Source organism: Canis lupus, chromosome 22, assembly GCF_048164855.1.
Source record: "Canis lupus baileyi chromosome 22, mCanLup2.hap1, whole genome shotgun sequence".
In the NCBI taxonomy this organism is placed as follows: domain Eukaryota; kingdom Metazoa; phylum Chordata; class Mammalia; order Carnivora; family Canidae; genus Canis; species Canis lupus.
Window position 1 is genome coordinate 11174753 of NC_132859.1, and position 17903 is coordinate 11192655.

The 17903-nt window shown below is 38.7% G+C and overlaps 1 protein-coding gene across 2 annotated transcripts in view; it reads left to right on the top strand.

The window, feature by feature from the left end:
* Nucleotides 1–17903, top strand: part of PLOD2 (procollagen-lysine,2-oxoglutarate 5-dioxygenase 2) — a 93695-nt gene that overhangs the window by 834 nt on the left and 74958 nt on the right. The window lies entirely within an intron of this gene.

Below are 17903 nucleotides of genomic sequence, written 5' to 3' on the forward strand. Positions count from 1 at the left end.
GTGCTGGACTCTCTGAAACTGGATCTTGCGCTTAAATGTCCTTGTGCTGCTGTACTGCTTCTTTTTTTAAAATTAGGATCATTTTGTCCTTTTTCCTTTCCTTTTTTTTTTTTTTTTAAGTAAATAGGGCGTTTTTCTGCTCAAACTTTAAGCACAAGGGCAAATTTCTGTTTCAGGGTTACAGTCAGAAGATGCCATTTGGTGTAGAACCCAGCTAGTCCATCTAAGCAGTAGTAAGTGTTTCAGGAGGTTCCAGGGAGCTAACATGCCCATCATTCTGCATTCCTGCCAAACAGTACTTGCTTTGTCAGCTTGAGAAACTTCAGTGTGCAGATGGATTTTTGTCCGTTACATGATGCTTTTCTTTCTCCCAGATAAATTTGGTGGTTTCGTAATGGATTTCTGAACCCTGTGTGGTTCCTGTAGATTTGAACTGAGTTTTTTTTTTTTTTTTTCAAATTCTCTTTTAGTGTAACACCTAGAAAATAGACAAGCGCCTTCAGCAAACTTGGAAATGGAGACATTAAAAAAAAATATATCCCCAGAAAAATGACTTTCTTTGTTGGAGCACCCAAGGCAACCTTACTAGGAAATAATAAATCTCCAAGGGCTTTGCTGCTTTTAGAGGGACTTCTCCAGCCTTTGTATATTTTATTTCAGTGCATTACCATCATCCCCCTCCCCTTTTTATAGAAGGCATCTCTTTGTAGCTTCCTCCAGGCTTATAGTCCAAAGCATCTTGCTTTCCCACTCTGGCTTTTAAAAAGTTTCATGGAGCTGGACAGTAAAGTTTTAATGGACTGTAACATAAGGGAAAGAGAATTTTAGATATGAATGTTTTCCTCAGAAACTGACCACATAGGGATCCCTGGGTGGCGCAGCGGTTTAGCGCCTGCCTTTGGCCCAGGGCGCGATCCTGGAGACCCGGGATCGAATCCCACATCAGGCTCCCGGTGCATGGAGCCTGCTTCTCCCTCTGCCTGTGTCTCTGCCTCTCTCTCTCTCTCTCTCTCTCTGTGACTATCATAAAAAAAAAAAAAAAAGAAACTGACCACATAAAACCCACTTCTGAAATCTGAGGTCTGGTTGATTTTGGTGGGTAGGCATGGGGAATTCAGTTAGCACCTAAATGCAGGAAAATATTAATTTGTAATACCTGGAGGCAGCGGTAGTCAGTTTGATTATGAATCTTTGTGTAGGTAAATGAGATGAGATGATAAATATAGACAGTACACTGCTCCATAACACTGCCAGAATCCTGGACTATGTTTCAGTTTCTCCCTAAAATATTATAACCGAAAATTGCTAACTTGGACCCTTTCATTTATCTGTCAAGTGAACTTAAGAACTCTAACTTGTCTCACTTCATAGGAGGTCTTTAAGAAAAGTACTTACCGTCTCTATCTATCTGTATTTGTCACCGTGCCCCAATTAGCCATGAAGAAGTAGATTAGACCAGGCTTTCTAGGCCCAATTGACATTTTGTGCCAGATAATTATTTATTGGGGTGGGGGTACTGTCCAGTGCATTGTGCTATGTTTAGCGACATCCTTGGCCCCTACCCACTAGATACCAATAGCACCCTCCTCCACATGTGAGAATGGAAAATGGCTCAGATTGAAAAATGTCCAAATGTCTCCTGAAGGGCAAAATTTCCCAGGGTTGAAAACCCCTAGATTAGAAAAATCAATGTGTATCTGGAGCAATGAGGCATTATAGTGTTACTGGAATGATACTAGCAACTCCTTTTTGAAAGCAAATGTTTATAGTGATTTTCCATTTTTCCACTGTAGTAAGGAATGTGCTATTTGAATCACATTAATCAAGTTTTGGAATATGTTTTTTCCTAGCTTTCTTTGATGCTGTGTGTTGACCAGGATTGAGAACACTGGTTTTACTTATACCTTTCAGAGGCTTTTGCCGTGTACTGTGTTCATTCCTATTTGGTTGCAACTTTGTTTTTAGCATGGAAAGAATCTAAATAAGATTTTGGTTAAAAACAATTATTTTCTCCTAGAATTACTTATAGGTATTTTCCCTTAAAATTTTATCTGTGTGGAGCCTTCAAGGCAAAAGCCTCCTAATGAGTGTCCACAAATCAGGTTAATACCATAATTTATCTTTCCTATACTTTTCTGCTTTCTGGATGAGAGGAGAAGAGTGGATGTATATCTGTCCAGTGTTTACAACCAAGTCTCCAGTCTTGGATCAAAACTTTTTTTTGTGTTTTCTAAGGTATCTTGGCTATTTCATGATCTAAAGTGGGCAGAAACCAAGTTTTGGGCAAAAATGGAGGAAATGGTTTCAGATGTTTCTGTCAAGACCAGTATTTTTCAACCATGTTCATTTATGAACTCTTTAATTTACTCTGGCACATTCAGGGAGGAAAGGAAAGGTTTGTCCCTTCTGCTGATGCAAACTGGCAATTTTTGGGGTGGAGAGGGAAAGACCAAGGTCCTGCAGAAACCTCTGGAAGGGAGAGAGATCCTTGTCTTCTGCGTACTTTCTGTGCCTGGGCTGTAGCCACAGAACGACTCATGCTTAAGCAGACTATGCCTTTTATTTCATAATATGAAAAGGGACCTATGAAACACCTATGGAGAATGTGAGGATAGCAAGTTAAATTGAGATACCTTTTTCTACCCATCACATTGATTAAAGCATTTTTTTTATTTATTTATGATAGTCACACACAGAGAGAAAGAGAGAGAGAGAGAGAGAGAGGCAGAGACACAGGCAGAGGGAGAAGCAGGCTCCATGCTCCGGGAGCCCGACATGGGATTCGATCCCGGGTCTCCAGGATCTCGCCCTGGGCCAAAGGCAGGCGCTAAACCGCTGCGCCACCCAGGGATCCCTGATTAAAACATTTTATTTATTTATTTATTTTTTTGTTTTTTGTTTTTAAACATTTTAAAAATAAACTCTGATCATAATAGCTGTTGTAAGGATGGGAACCCACAGACTGTTAATAGAAGCACATCATCTTTGGAGAACAGTTTAGTAATGTCTGGTGGAATTGTTAATCCACATACCCTACTATTCTAGATACATACATATACAGTATTCTCAAGTTTTTATGTCTGTTGGTTCTCCTCAAATTCTATTCATTGTTAAAACTAACTCGGGAAATTCTTCCCCTTACTATCTTTTTTTTTTTTTTTTTAAGATTTATTTATTTATTTGAGTGGGGGAGAGGGAGATACAGAATCTCACAGACTCCCTGCTGAATGTGGAGCCTGACACATGGGGTTGGGTGCGGGGCTCTCACTCTTAGGACCCTGAAATCATGACCTGAGCTGAAATCAAGTCGGATGCTCCACGGACTGAGCCACCGAGGCGCCCCATCCCTTACTAGCTTTTGTTTGGCTCACTTTCTAACTTTGTAATGTGGTTGGTTTATATCAATCATACCTCTGGGTTGGAGTTGGGGATCTCAGCTGAGGGAAGGAGAGGCCCCCAGGGCTGAGTCCAAAGTGCTTGCCCTTGGGGCGCCTAGATGGCGCTGTTGGTTGGGCCTCCAACTCTTGGTTTCAGCTCAAGCCCTGGTCCCAGGCTTGTGAGATCAAGCCCGAGTCAGGTTCCCTGCTCAGCACAGAGTCTGCTTAAGACTCTCTACCCTCCCTGCCCAGTAAAATAAATAAGTAAAAATCAAAAAAAAAAAAAAAAGTGCACACCCCTGGAAACACACTCCTCTTTCATTCTGGGTCATTACTACCTTGAGGAGGAGAGCCTTTATGGTGAGGAGTGCCAGCGGGTGCATCCCCCTGCTGTAATGTGCTCCTGCTAGTAGCCCCGAGACTGGGGACACAGTGAGGGGCAGTGTGCCCTGCTTACGAAGTAAGGGGGGGAGCAGGTGACCTGCATCAGAAGGGTTGTCTGGGCAAACAGCTAAAATAAAGTTTTCAGTGTGTAAAAGGGTCACACACACACACACACACACAAAATGTATGTTAGATTTTTTTTGTTTTGTTTAATAAATTATAAATTCTTTAAAATGAGGGACTAAGTTATTCATTTTTGTGCTCCTCACAGTACCTTCCCTGTTGTAACATGAAGATTCTCAGTGTCTGGCCCACTTGTAGAATTTTGAAAAGTGGAATGCAGTGAGATTGCATTTTTCCAGGATTTTAACTATTTTCACTGTACTTCTTTTCTCTACTTGTGGACCCATACACTATCATGATCTAGCAATTTATCAATGAAATATCTAGCAAGGCTTTGTTTCTGAAATGTGGTTTAGCAGCTCTTCTCCCAGGTTATATTTTTCTGTTCTACTTACCTTACTCAATGTAAAGTCACACCTTCAGAAATACTCTCAGGTGATTGGATACCATGATTTTTTTTTTTTTTTTTTAATTTTATGAATGGTGAAGTGGAGACTTGGAATGGTTATGTAACTTGCAAAGGATCACATAGCTGGAAAGCAACACAGGTGGAGCTTGTGTCCTTTCTCCAGGCTGTGCTCTTCGTTGACTTTCTTATTGTTCTGTTGGACTTTTGGGACTTATGGGAAATAATAGAGCCTAGACTTTAGAGACCTAAAGAAGCAAAAGGAATGCTTTGCTAAAAGGAAAGCACATATTTGTAGGTTTATGTAAATGGAGGAGAAAGGGATTGGCACAGGCTGAAGGAAAACTGGGCCCTAGGCCAGGGTGGCAAACTGTGGCCCGTAAGCCAAATCTGGCAGGCCACAGCTGTCTGTTTTTGTATGGCTGGTGAGTTAACAATAGTTTTTCTGTATTTGTTTGTTTTTCTATTCTATTTATTTATTCATGAGAGACACACAGAGAGAGGCAGAGGCTTCTTGCAGGGAACCTGATGCAGGACTCGATCCCTGATCCCCAAGACCCCGGGATCACGCCCTGAGCCGAAGGCAGACGCTCAACCGCTGAGCCACCCAGGCATCCCAAGTTTTCCTATTTTTAAATGGTTGAAAATATCAAATGGAAAGTAGTATATCGTGACATGTGAAAGTTATATGAAACTCAACAGTCAGGGTCCATCAAGTTTTATTGGCAGACAGGCACACTTATTTATGTACATATTGTTTGTGGCGCTTTGGTGCTGTAAGGCAGAGTCAAATAGTTGCCCCTGAGACTGTATGGCTTGCAAAATATAGATTATTTACTATCTGGTCCTGTAAAGAAAAAGTTTGTGGATCCTTGCCTTAGGACATGACATTTCCGTTTAAGCTGTGGCTCATGCAGATCTGTTGCTCTCTTGGAAGGAGCTGGATTCTGGACAGTAGCAGCTGATTCTGGACATTTGAAAGGTCTGTTTTTCATTTTAGACTTTCCAGTGATTTCTATGGTGTTTTTAATTCAAAGATACAGCTTCTCTGTTACGACTTTTAAAACATGGCACTCGATGCTAACTAGACACGTGCTGTGGTGTAAATAGTGTACTCATGATCAAAAAGGAATAAAACATTGATGATTGATGGAAAAGGAGATGCATATTTCTTCTTCATAGCTTGTGGGTGTTCTAGAATTTTGGTCTAGAAACTTGGTTATGAATTTGTGGCTCAGTTCCTGGGAGAAAATTATTAGCACATTTATCAATGAGTACTTTTATTTTTCTTTAGCAGTTGCTATGAATTAGGCTAAACTGAGAAATACGTGGCTCTTAAAGTGACAGATATTTTTCTTTTACATTTTACTAGTTTGCATTTGCAGTGATCTGCTTGCCTCACTGAATTAACCTTAAATAACAGAACTAATTTTTAGAGCTATCGAGATTATAGTTAGCCAAGAAATAGTCATCCTGAGTAGTAGAATAATAGAGTGTGTTATGATGTGTTATCTTATACTGCTTACTAGCTATACAGCCTTACTGTTGCCGCCTGTGTTTGGAAATGCCGTTACTGAGAGTAGTCTAACAGCACAGAAGTTACTACTACCCTATTTGTGTCATAAGAATGCCCCTTCAAAAACTGTTGCTTATCGTTAAAAAATAACTTTCAGTATCTCCCACTCAGGATAACTGTATTTTAAAACAAAATTCAAAGAGTAGAAGTATGTTATTTTTATACACAAAGGAAAGATTTCCGTTATGTATTTTCTTTTGTACTTTAAGAGAGGGAAATTGATTTCTGTTAATAACTTCACTTAATTTTTATTTATTTTATTTTTAAAAATATTTTATTTATTCATTCATGAAAGACACAGAGAGAAAGGCAGAGACATAGGTAGAGGGAGAAGCAGGTTCCCTGCGGGGAGCCCGCTGTGGGACTGGAACAGGGACGCCAGTTATATTGATTGTTATGTTGATTTTCGTAATTGCTTTCATTATTTTGGGTTCATAAGACGTCCCAGTGTGTATTACATTTACTGGTCATCTATTCATTTTCTTTAGGATTACATTCTCAAATTTGTAGAAAGGATTCTCCTATTTATTTTCTAGTTACTATTTATCGGTTTTAAAGTTCCTTCAAAGACAAAGAGTAAAGGTTTTCCTTTGATTTAAGTGCTAATGTGGTTCTACTCCTCTATTATGTTGACATCACAAGGTAAAGGTTCTTATGGCATGAAGGAACTTTCAAGCACATGCAATTTTTTTTTTAAAGATTTTATTTATTTATTCATGAGAGACACTGAGAGAGAGAGGCAGAGGGAGAACCAGGCTCCATGCAGGGAGCCCGACATAGGACTCGATCCCTGGTCTCCAGGATCACACCCGGGGCTGAAGGCGGCGCTAAACCGCTGAGCCACCGGGCTGCCCAAGCAGACGCAATTTTTATTTCTTTCATCACCATCTACGGTCAGCCTCAGATACTCAAGTACAGCAAGTTGAGTATGCATCATGCCACACAGCGTCACCCTTCTGCAGGCACAGCAGCAAGTGGAAGATGTTCATAGAAACCCGGAAGTCTTGGGTTCCTGATTCTGGGCATTGTTCATAAAAAAACTCCAGAAGCTATGATTTTTAATTCCAGTGGCCACAGAGTCTCAGCACAGAGCCTTGGTCCCATTAACTAGGCTCTGTCATTGACTAGTCTGTTTCATTAGTTCGGAACCACAGCTCTCATGGGGCCTTAGGGTGCTAATTACTTACAGGTACTACACACAGGGCTAAGAAGGTAGCCAGTTACTTTTAGATATTTTAAATGTATTCTCCAACTGGTTCTTTAAACATTTAATCCTTTTCATCCTGTTTCTATCAGGATGATAAACACCAGCAGCTATTTCAATACCTCAAAAAAAAAAAATCAGCAAATATAGAATTTAAATCACTTCTTAAAAAAAAAAAAAAAAGAAAAAGAAGAAGCTGGCAGATATTTTGCAGGCAGACTAAAATGACCTCTCTAATTCAATCATCTAGGGAAGTCTCACAGAGCTGTTATGCAGTGAGCAAACTGGTCCTTTGATGGGATTTTCCAGTCATGCCCAAGCCAGCTCTGAGGCCCCTTGTCTTCAGAGGTCCCGCGTCTCCTGCTCTAGCCATGCGAGGTCTTTCCTGGCCTCCAGCTGGCACCACAACTGTGACCAGAGTGCTCTGCTTGTCCAGACCCTCTGAAATTCTTGTCGGCCACATCTAGAGAAGGACAATTCTCCTTTTCTTCTTAGTTTAGTTTAAACAGGGTTGGAATTTTTTAAACAGTGACTTTACTAGGTAACCAAGGGGAAAACAAAACATAACTCCAAACTGGAAAACCACCAAAGCAAAGAAATCAACAGACTTACAAAGTAGAGACTCAGAGTTCTTACTCTATTCTGACTTAAGTATAATTAGAGACCTGCATACCTGGAATAGTTTGGGGGGTTCCTAGGTTCTGTGTCCTTGCTCAGCTTTTCTTTCTCTACTTTTCTATCCCATTTCTATTTCTTCCTACCACGTTCCTTTCTACAGAGAGCTTTTTCTTCTCCTGTATTGCAGTCCATAAAATCATGGACTTTTTAAGTTTGTGTTAATAGGTTATGAAATAATAAGAAATACATATTTTGATCTCTGTTCCTGGTCTCTGATAATATTTGGTCTTTGATCCTGGTTCTTGCTACATAGCTTCTAAAACCCTTGTAATTTTCGAGTGATAGGAGTTTGTCATATAACTACTAAATCCCTTAGAATTTCCTGGGTGAAAAGAACATCTTTTGTTCTAATGAGGTGACTCTTGATGGGCTCTTGAATGGGGGCTGATCACCAGAAAGATTAAGCCATGATTAGAAGCTTGAAGTGTTCAGGGGCACCTGGGTGGTTCAGTCAGTTAAGACTCTTGGTTTTGGCTCAACTTATGATCTTGGAGTCATGAGTGGAGCCCCGTGTGGGGCTCTGCACTCAGTGGGAGTCTGCTTGAGATTCTGTTTCCCTCTCCCTCTGATCCTTCCCCAGTGCATGCACACACTCTCTCTCTAAAATAAATAACTCTTAAAAAAAAAAAAAAAGAAAGAAAGAAAGAAGGAAAGAAGGAAACTTGAAGCTTTCAGCCCTAAAACTCCTCTTCTGTAGAAGAAGAGGGGTTAGAAAATAAGTCAATAATTGACTATGCCTACATGGTGAAGCCTTTACAAAAAGCGTGGGGTTTGGAGAACCTCTGGGTTGATGATTGCATCTAAATGCGAGAAAGGTGGTGTACCCCAAATCAATGGGGTCACATGGGCTTCTTTCATATAGCTGTTCATTCTAAAATATCCTTTGTAGTAAATTTGCCATAGTCAACTGTTTTCCTGGGTTCTGTGGGCTGCTCTAGTAAATTATCAAACCTGAGGAGGGGGTGTTGGGAACTTCTGATTTGTAGTCAAGTCAGACAGAAGTTGTGGGTAACCTGGGGACCTACTGCTTGTGATTGGCATCTGAAATGGGAGCATTCTTGTGGGACTGAATCTTAACCTGCAGGGTCTGTGCTAATTCTAGTTGAATTGAATTAAATTGCAGGACACATGCCTGGTGTGGGAAAATTGGCCAGCGTGGGGAAAAAAAATCTACATATCTGGTATCAGAAGTATTGTGTGTGAATAGTAGAGGAGAAATATGACTGTTTTCCCTAGACGTAGGTAGACTAGTATCTTTATAGTTTCATAGGACATATCAAGATAACCCTAGCCATTAGACAAACTATTTTCTTCTGTGTGAGTGAAAGTTTTTATGCATTTTTTTCCCAATAGTTTTTATAGCATTGCTTTAATTCTTGGTTTTGAGTAGCTATTTACATTTGCTTTTATGAGTCTACATACTTTAATAAATCTCTATTTATTTAATTAACTAAACTTTAAAAATTCTCCTGGAATACATTTTTTCTAGAAGTAACTAACATGTTGTAACTTCTTAGATACAAAGCATGCTAAGAATAATTCCCTTGGTGGAATTCTCTGAATATCACAATTAATATCTCAAAATTTAGTTCAGCGAGTATTTATTCAATGACTAGTCTGTGTTGTGTTGCCTTATGTAAAGGGAAAATAGGAAAACGAAACAAACAAAAAACATACCAGGCTCAGTTCCTGCTCCACACTAAAATTCTAAGATACTTATGGGAGAAGCAATGCATATATATAAAACTGAACAAATGGAAGGAGCACTTAAGGTGAAGTGGCCTGGCCTACAGGGAAGAGCACTGACATCTGGGCCTCAGGAAATCATGATCTAAGTTCTAACCCTTTTATTCACCAACCTTGAGCCAATTGCCTTGCTTCTCCAGACTTCCTTTGTAATTTATGTTCTTTATACCTCTGTTTATTTGATGTCTCCTGAATCCTAAGAGTCAGGATGTGGAGTAGAGGCAGAGGCTGCTGGAATCAGAAAACAGGCCTGAAGGAAACTTACTATTAACACATTGGTTATGCCAAAGGAAGCATAGATACAAAGTTGTTTTGTACTTTAATATTCTAGTTAGTCTCCCAGGAGCTGGACTTGGACAGGCCTCGATATTGCTTTTTTTCCTAATTAACTTTTGATTGAGAGGTAACAAAGTCCGTCTAAGAATAACTCTAATTATATTTACATTTAAAAATATTCCAAGTGTTTTAATGTGAGAGAGGAAAATAGTCTGGTGTTTATATGAAGCTATTTTCTGGCTTCTGAAAGGAATCATATATTCTTCAGTACATTTAAGTACTGTAAGCTGTTTTTTTTGTTTTTTGTTTTTTAGAGATTTTTATTTATTCATAGAGACAGAGAGAGAGAGAGAGAGAGAGAGGCAGAGACACAGGCAGAGGGAGAAGCAGGCTCCATGCAGGGAGCCCGACGTGGGACTCAATCCCGGGTCTCCAGGGTCACGCCCTGGTCTGAAGGCGGTGCTAAACCGCTGAGCCACCTGGGCTGCCCTGTAAGCTGTTTTTAAAAATAACTATATTCTTCTGCTTCAATCTTGACTGTTTAAGTCCTGCCGGTTAACAAAAATGATGCTAGTAATTCTTTAAAATTAGAAAAAGATTTTTTCTTTTTGAAAGATTTTATTTATTTATTCATAAGAGACACTCAGAGAGGGGCAGAGGGAGAGGCAGTCTCCCTGAGGGGAGCCTGATGTGGGACTCAATCCCAGAACCCTGGTATCGCGACCTGAGCAAAAGGCAGAGACGTTCAACCACTGAGCCACCCAGGCTCCCCTAGAAAAAAATTTTGATGAAATGTACTGTTTAAAAATTGGAGACCCTCTTCCGAACTGTTCCTGGAACAGTTAATCAAATCATCTAATTTTTAGATTCACTAAATATCTGTAAAATATGACTGCATTTATAAACTAGGAACATGGTAAATGAGAAGAAAATCAATTTATGGGAGAAAAGAATTTGTGAGTATCTGTCTCTGTATGCATGCATGTGTCTCTAGTCATGGAGATTTACTGTTAATCCTTAAGAATGGAGTAGAAAGTTGGAATGCCTTTTTATCTGGAATTTTCTTTGGTATCCTGCTCGAGCATTGTCATAGTAGCATTTATTCTACTTATGTTTGCACCCGAAGAATGGAACATATCTTGTGAGTGGCATCATCTTAGACCCAATCTTAGGGGGAGATGGTAGTGCCCAGTGCTTTTTCTCTTTTCTTGGCTCCCCCCCGCTGCTGTTTACAGAGGGATTTTGTGTAAATTGAAGGAAGCAGTTCAAATAAAACAATTGCAGGGGGAAGAGGGTAGCTTAATTTTGAAAATATATACAGTTGTTACTTTTTCAAGCGTAAGATTACCAAAAATCACAGAACCATTTAGCCTGGATGTTGTTTTTGGAGATTAACTGTGATTTCTTGAATAAGCAAGTAAGCATTAGCAGATGTTTTTCCCATAAAGTAGGTAAGGTTAAAGAAATAAAGAAAGACCTATTTTAAAAAATGATAAACTAACTTTTGTATTGTTATTTAACATAAAGTAGTTGGTATTTTTATATCCCACAAGTGTAAGCATAGGGTTTTTTCATAGGGTATAAAATCCTAAACAGTCAGCCCCCTTTTCTCTCTAGCAAGTCCCTGAATGGTGCTATTGCACCAGTATCAGCAGTGCCATCGTGGGCTACTCTTTATGGATGAGTGGATAGGTAAGATTTTATAAAAGATGCCACGTGGGAGACAATGGTAAGGTAATGGTTAAGGGGATGAGGTTTTGGAATCAGAGAGCCTAAATTTAAATCCCCCTCTACCACTTATTTGCTGATTATCCTTGGAACAAGTTACTTAACCTCACTGAATCATAGTTTCTTTGTAATGATAATTGTCACCTAGGGTTGGTTTGCGCATTAAATGTGATAATGCCTGTAAAAGGCTTAGCACAGGGTTTGTGAACAGAAATTACTCCATAACTGCCACTAACTAAAGTTATTATTTTATTTTTTTTTAAAGATTTTATTTATTTATTCATGAGAGACACACACAGAGAGAGAGAGAGAGAGAGGCAGAGACACAGGCAGAGGGAGAAGCAGGCTCCATGCAGGGAGCCTGATGTGGGACTTGATCCCCGGTCTCCAGGATCACGCCCTGGACTGAAGGTGGCGCTTAAACCGCTGAGCCACCGGGGCTGCCCTAAAGTTATTATTTTAAACAGTAGAATTCTAATTACCCTTATTCTAAAGTGGAACCTAGAATTAAGGTATAGAATTAATTCATGTATTCTGATTGGTAATGAGAGAAAAGTAGAGGTTGTCAATAAATTCTAGAAAATAAGTTTTAACAAGTTGAGATATAAAGATAGTTTTTTCCAGGGGAACACAAAGGAAATAAACAATAAATTTAGTGGTGTAGTCTCTTTGTTGATGTTCTTTATTTACTCAAATTCAAATCCTTGAAGTCACTTTCCCCATTCCTCTGATTTATTCTTTTTTTTTTTTTTAAGATTTTATTTATTTATTCATGAGAGAGAGAGAGAAGCAGAGACATAGGAAGAGGGAGAAGCAGGCTCCATGCAGGGAGCCCGATGTGGGACTCTATCCTGGGACTCGGGGATCATGCCCTGAGCCAAAGGCAGACACCCAACCGCTGAGCCACCCAGGCATCCCTGATTTATTCTTGATAGTCAAATATGTTGAGTTCCAATCATTATTTTCTCTTGCTGTTTTTTTAAAATCTGTAATGGAAAGCATATCCATATATAACATATAACTAAATATCTCAAACATCTTTTTTTAAAACATAATCTTAATACCATTGTCACACTCAGTAGCAATTTCTTCATTTCATCTAATGCCTATATAAGTTCATTTTTCCACCTTTTCTCAAAAGTGTCTTTTTAGAGTTGGTTTGTTTGATCAGTCTATCAGGATCCATTAATTTTTCCTCCTAAATACCCTCCAAGCTATCGACACCTTAGTCCAGGCTGCAGATCTTGGGCAGCTTGAGGGTTAAACCCAGCCTATTTATTGGTTTCCAGAAAGCTTGAACTAAGTCCTATGTTTTTAAAATCAGGAGATTTTACTTAAAAATCTGGAATTTATTTCTCGTGGAAGGGGAGGTGGGGAAGGAAGACCTGGAAGCATGGATTTGCCTTCCCATGTCAACAACAGCTGGCTGATACTGAGAAGAGCTCACCACAGCTTCCACCTGGCCTCTTCACTAATGTGTGTTTGCAACTCTTGCTCTGCGCACATATCACAGAATGAGATAGTTATAATTGCTTCTTTAATTATTACTCTATGTCATCTTTTCATATTAATCTTTCTAGAGTCCAGTAGCTCTTAATCAGGAGTGATTTTGCCCCGAGGGGATATTTGGTAACACTTGGAGACATTTTTAAGTGCCATGAGTGGTGGTGGGTGCTACTGGCATTCTGTGGGTGGTGGTCAGGGATGCTGCTAAAACATCCTACAATGCACAGCACATCCGCCATGAGAAAGAATTAACTGGCTCCAAATGTTTCTAATTTCACTGCCCTGTTCAGAAGCTTCCAGTACCTTCCCCATGTATTTATTATTTCCCAGTTTTCACTCTGTATTCATACCATACTTCTCACTGTCCAGCCATACTTTTGCCTTTCTTAAATCATACCTGTTTTTCCAGTTCCCTCCTACTGTCAGAATCCCACTTGTCCTTTTTAAGACCTCCATGTTTCCCATTCATGAAGCTGTTTTTGATGTCACTTATCAGAGTGTTCTCCAAAAATCATTTTATTGCAGCTGGAAACTTTCTTAAAGATGACTGATTTTAATATTTTCTTTTACTACTGTTCCTATTTCTCTAATCCAAGAAACGGAATCTAGAGGTATTAAGTGATGTATTCTATAAATGGTTCTTTGTCCTCCCCCCCTTGCTAATATATAATCTATTGCTTAATTAGGTGTTTAATATGTTATTACCCTTCTTTCCATGTGAATTAACTTCATATTCTCTGTTGGATTTACCTGTAAGAGGACAACAGTGTCTCTTATTGTGGGTATCAAGTCTGTGAATTGCTATGCCTTAGAACCACAAGCCTCTGTAAGTTTCTTTGTCTTTGGATCCTACAGGGGTCTGGTAACCCATGGCTCACCTCAGTCCCAACTACCAAGAGGGGTGGGCACCTATGCCTGTCAGAGTTCCATTCAGAAAAGAGAAGCTATTTTAGATATTTTGAGCAGAAAGAGATTTAACAAGTTTAACAAATGGGCTTACACAATTATGGGAAAGGCTGGAAGGTCAGGCTTTAGGCTGAACCCTCAGCCTGATACTTAGAACAGGGAAGTTCTAGGAAGTAGGGAGTTACTACCTAATTACAGTTTGAGGGTAGGTCTGTTGAGTTATGAATACCTTGCTGTAGCTATAATTCAGGGGTCAGGAAGCTATCTCCACTGACTTCTTACTCACATGAAGCTGGTGACTAGACTCTAGGAAGTAGAATTCAGCTGCCTCAGCAGCATGTCTGTCTGCCTATGTGTCTCCCTCCCTGTCTCTTTTTCTCCCTTTCTTCTTCTCTTCCTGCACAAAATGGAAGACTGGAACACTGATGTAGAGTAACTCCACATTTTGTGAAAACATGCTTACTAGTGGAAATAGCCAGAAGTCAGGGAGAGAAGACCATCTGTCTTCCACATCTCATACACATGAATCTGAAAGATGGAGCATGATTTTCATCTGGAACTTAGCTCCAAAGGAGTTAGAGAAATGTAGCTTCAACATTTATTTTTTTTTATGATTTTTTTTTTCAGTAATTATTCTTGAAGCTTGACAGATCACTCAGTAATTTCAGAATTTTATGTCTTTGACAGTGGGGATGCAAGCATGGAGTCAGCATTACATGAAACACATGCTCTACTTACTAACATGAAAGTCTATTATAAAGTTCTAAGATTCTTGAATGCTTTCTCGAGTTTCAAGACCAACTGCTGAAGAAAGTCATAAGAAAAATAAAACTATAAAATAGAGGCAGCTAAGTAATAGGAATTTATTTCCCCTTATCCTCCTCTTGTTTTTAAAGTAGATCATAACTTATGTGGAGGACAGTGTAGTGCAAATTATTTCTAATTACAATTTTATAGTGTTTGTTTGACTTTCAGCTATTCATTCATTTTCTTGTTTTCTAGTGCTTTCATCTCACACAACACCCTATTAGTTTTCAGTAATTACTTAGCTGACTAAAGTCACTTTTCTGAGATGAAACAACTGGGGCTTATTTAAGGCTTCTGGAATTTGAGAAGGTTAAGAGATAACAGAAAAAATTCTGGCTCATTTAGGAAGGAAGGATTTACTTTGACTCCACTTCTTAAGTATTCATGAAAGTGAAAGTACAAGAGCAAACTTTGTGCATCATCATAACTTCACAATCACAGATTTACTTTTCATGATTTTTATTTGAAAGTTTGGTTTTCATGTAATCTTTTTTATAACTTTTGTAGTTTCTTTGCCCATAGCAGAAAGTATAAATAAGCTTGTAGCTGAGCAAATCTGCAGGAGTATCCTGCATTATAATTAGAATGTTGGGCTTCCTTGAAATTACTTGGAGTTAGGACATACAATGCTTTGTTTTACTTATCTAGGTAAGTTTTTTTTTTTTACTTATCTAAGTTTTACTTTACTTATCTAAGTTCTTCGCCAACTACACATGCCATTTATTATTTTTTTAAACTTACTTGTTTAGCTTATTTTTGATAATTTTTGACAATTCCAAATGGTAAGTACATACACTTCAAAGTTAAAATGAATAAACAAACAAAACTAGGTTGGAAATGGATGGATTAGATTAATAAATGCTAATACAGCATTTTAAACTCTTGGTTTTATGTGTGTATGTTTAAAACGATAAATCTCAAATATTTTTGCTCTCCTTTTGATGAAGATAAAAAATAAATCTTTGGTGAATCCAGATGTATTTTGATGACATGTGCCCCAATAAACAGTTTAACCCTTTCTAATCATATTTTTCATCTGTAAATCATTCTGAAACTAGTAAAAAGTGACAAATCTATTGTAAGAAATGTTGAAGCACCAGTGGGAGTCAGTAAGAACTAAGATACAACAGACTTAATGAAGATGGTATAACTTCATTTAAAAATTGTATTTTGCTTATAATGAAAATAAATGCATATAAATGAAAACAAAGAGATTTAAGAAGAATAAATTTGTCCGTATTTCCACTATCATTAGTAAACAATGTAAAACATTTGGTATTTTTTTCCCTTTTTTTTGGTTCACATTTCTTCGTATGTTTTCATTATAAAATCAAGATACATACACATATTGACAAGTGTAAAGAGATAATTTTACATTCTATCATATTCACAAAACACTACATTGTAAGTATCTTCTTATGGCTTTTTTTTTTTTAAAGATTTTATTTATTTATGAGAGACAGAGAGAGAGAGAGAGAGAGAGAAAGAGGCAGAGGGAGAAGCAGTCTCCATGCAGGGAGCCCGACGTGGGACTCGATCCCGGGTCCCCAGGATCACGCCCCAAACTGAAGGCGGCGCCAAACCGCTGAGCCACCCGGGCTGCCCCTTCTTATGGCTTTAAATACTGTTCCAATCATGATTTTTAAGTAATATTTTGATATCTGTTATGGAGTTATGCCATAATTTGTATAACCATTATTCTATTATTAGATACAGGATTTCTTTCTTTTTTTTTTTTTTTTTTAAGATTTTTAACTTATTTATTTAGGAGAGACACACAGAGAGAGGCAGAGACATAGGCAGAGGGAGAAGCAGGATCCTCAAAGGGAGCCCGACGTGGGACTTGATCCTGGAACCCCGGGATCACGTCCTGAACGGAAGGCAGATGCTCAACCACTGAGCCACCCAGGCATCCCATGATTTCTTTTCTGTTTTGTAGTAACCAAAATAATATTGTAGGGATACTCTTGAAAATGCATTTTGGTTTCCATTTTTGCAAGATAGGTCCAAGAAACAAAATTTTTGAAATCAAAAGGTATGAATTCTTTTATCTCTTGTTGCATATTATCGAATTGCTTTTCAGAGGTTATATGGTCATTTCAACCAGCACGTACCAAATGGTCTGTTATGTAGAATTCTCAGCAGCAGCATTATTTTTAAAAGATGTTTTTATAGTTTTTTGGGGGAAATAAGAGTGTGATTCTCAAATTTATAATGATTTCCTTCTTTACTTGACAAAATAAAACCATTTTTCCCCTGCTCTTCTGTGAGTTGCATCTTTATGTCAGAAGTACTAAAATAGAGTAAAAAAGGACAATAAACAGATGTATCACGTAGATATAAGTACCACAAAGAAAAATAAAATGGGATGAGGGCTAAGAGTGCTGAAGTTGGCAATGCCATTTCAGGTACTGGTTGCATTTGAACAGACATGAAGAGAGGAATTTTTGCTGGAAGAAGAGCATTATAGGCAGAAGGAATCACAAGTACCAATGCTTGATGTGTCCCTGGAACAGCAAGTTTTCCCATGTGTCTGCAGTTAGGGGCAGGGAGAGGCTAGTGGTAGAAGAGGAGATCAGAATGACATGACCAGATCCATTAGGGACTCAGAGATTATGGTAAGGAGTTGGGATTTTATTGAGTACAACTGCTCAACTATACACTGAAGGCCTCGGCTGATAGAGTTGTATAGATGTATCATTCTAGGGACAGTGTAAGGAATAGGATGAAGTGGACAGGGATAAATGCAGGGAGATCCTTCTGGAAGCCATTTCAGTAGTCCAGGGAAGAGATGATGGTGCCCAGATTTAGACCACTCACAGAGGTGGTGGTTAAGTAAGGCTGGATTCTGTAGTGCTGATAGAATTTGCAGATAGATTGGATGGGAAGTGTGAGCAGAACAGAGGAGTTAAAGTTTTGTATGTTAGATGTTTAAATTTGTCCCCAGGATCAGGGATCTAGTGGGAGGGTTGTAACATATCCCCCACCAATAAGCAGAGGGACTACCGTATATGTTAATCAAATCATCATGCTGTACACCGTAAAACATACACAATGGTGTATGTCAATTATTTCTCAGTAAAACTAGAAAAAAGCTTATATTTGCCTAAATTTATGTCAATATAGTCTAGTTGCCATTTTTATTTCTCACTTTTGTTTGCATGGATTGGAACTTCCTTGAGACAC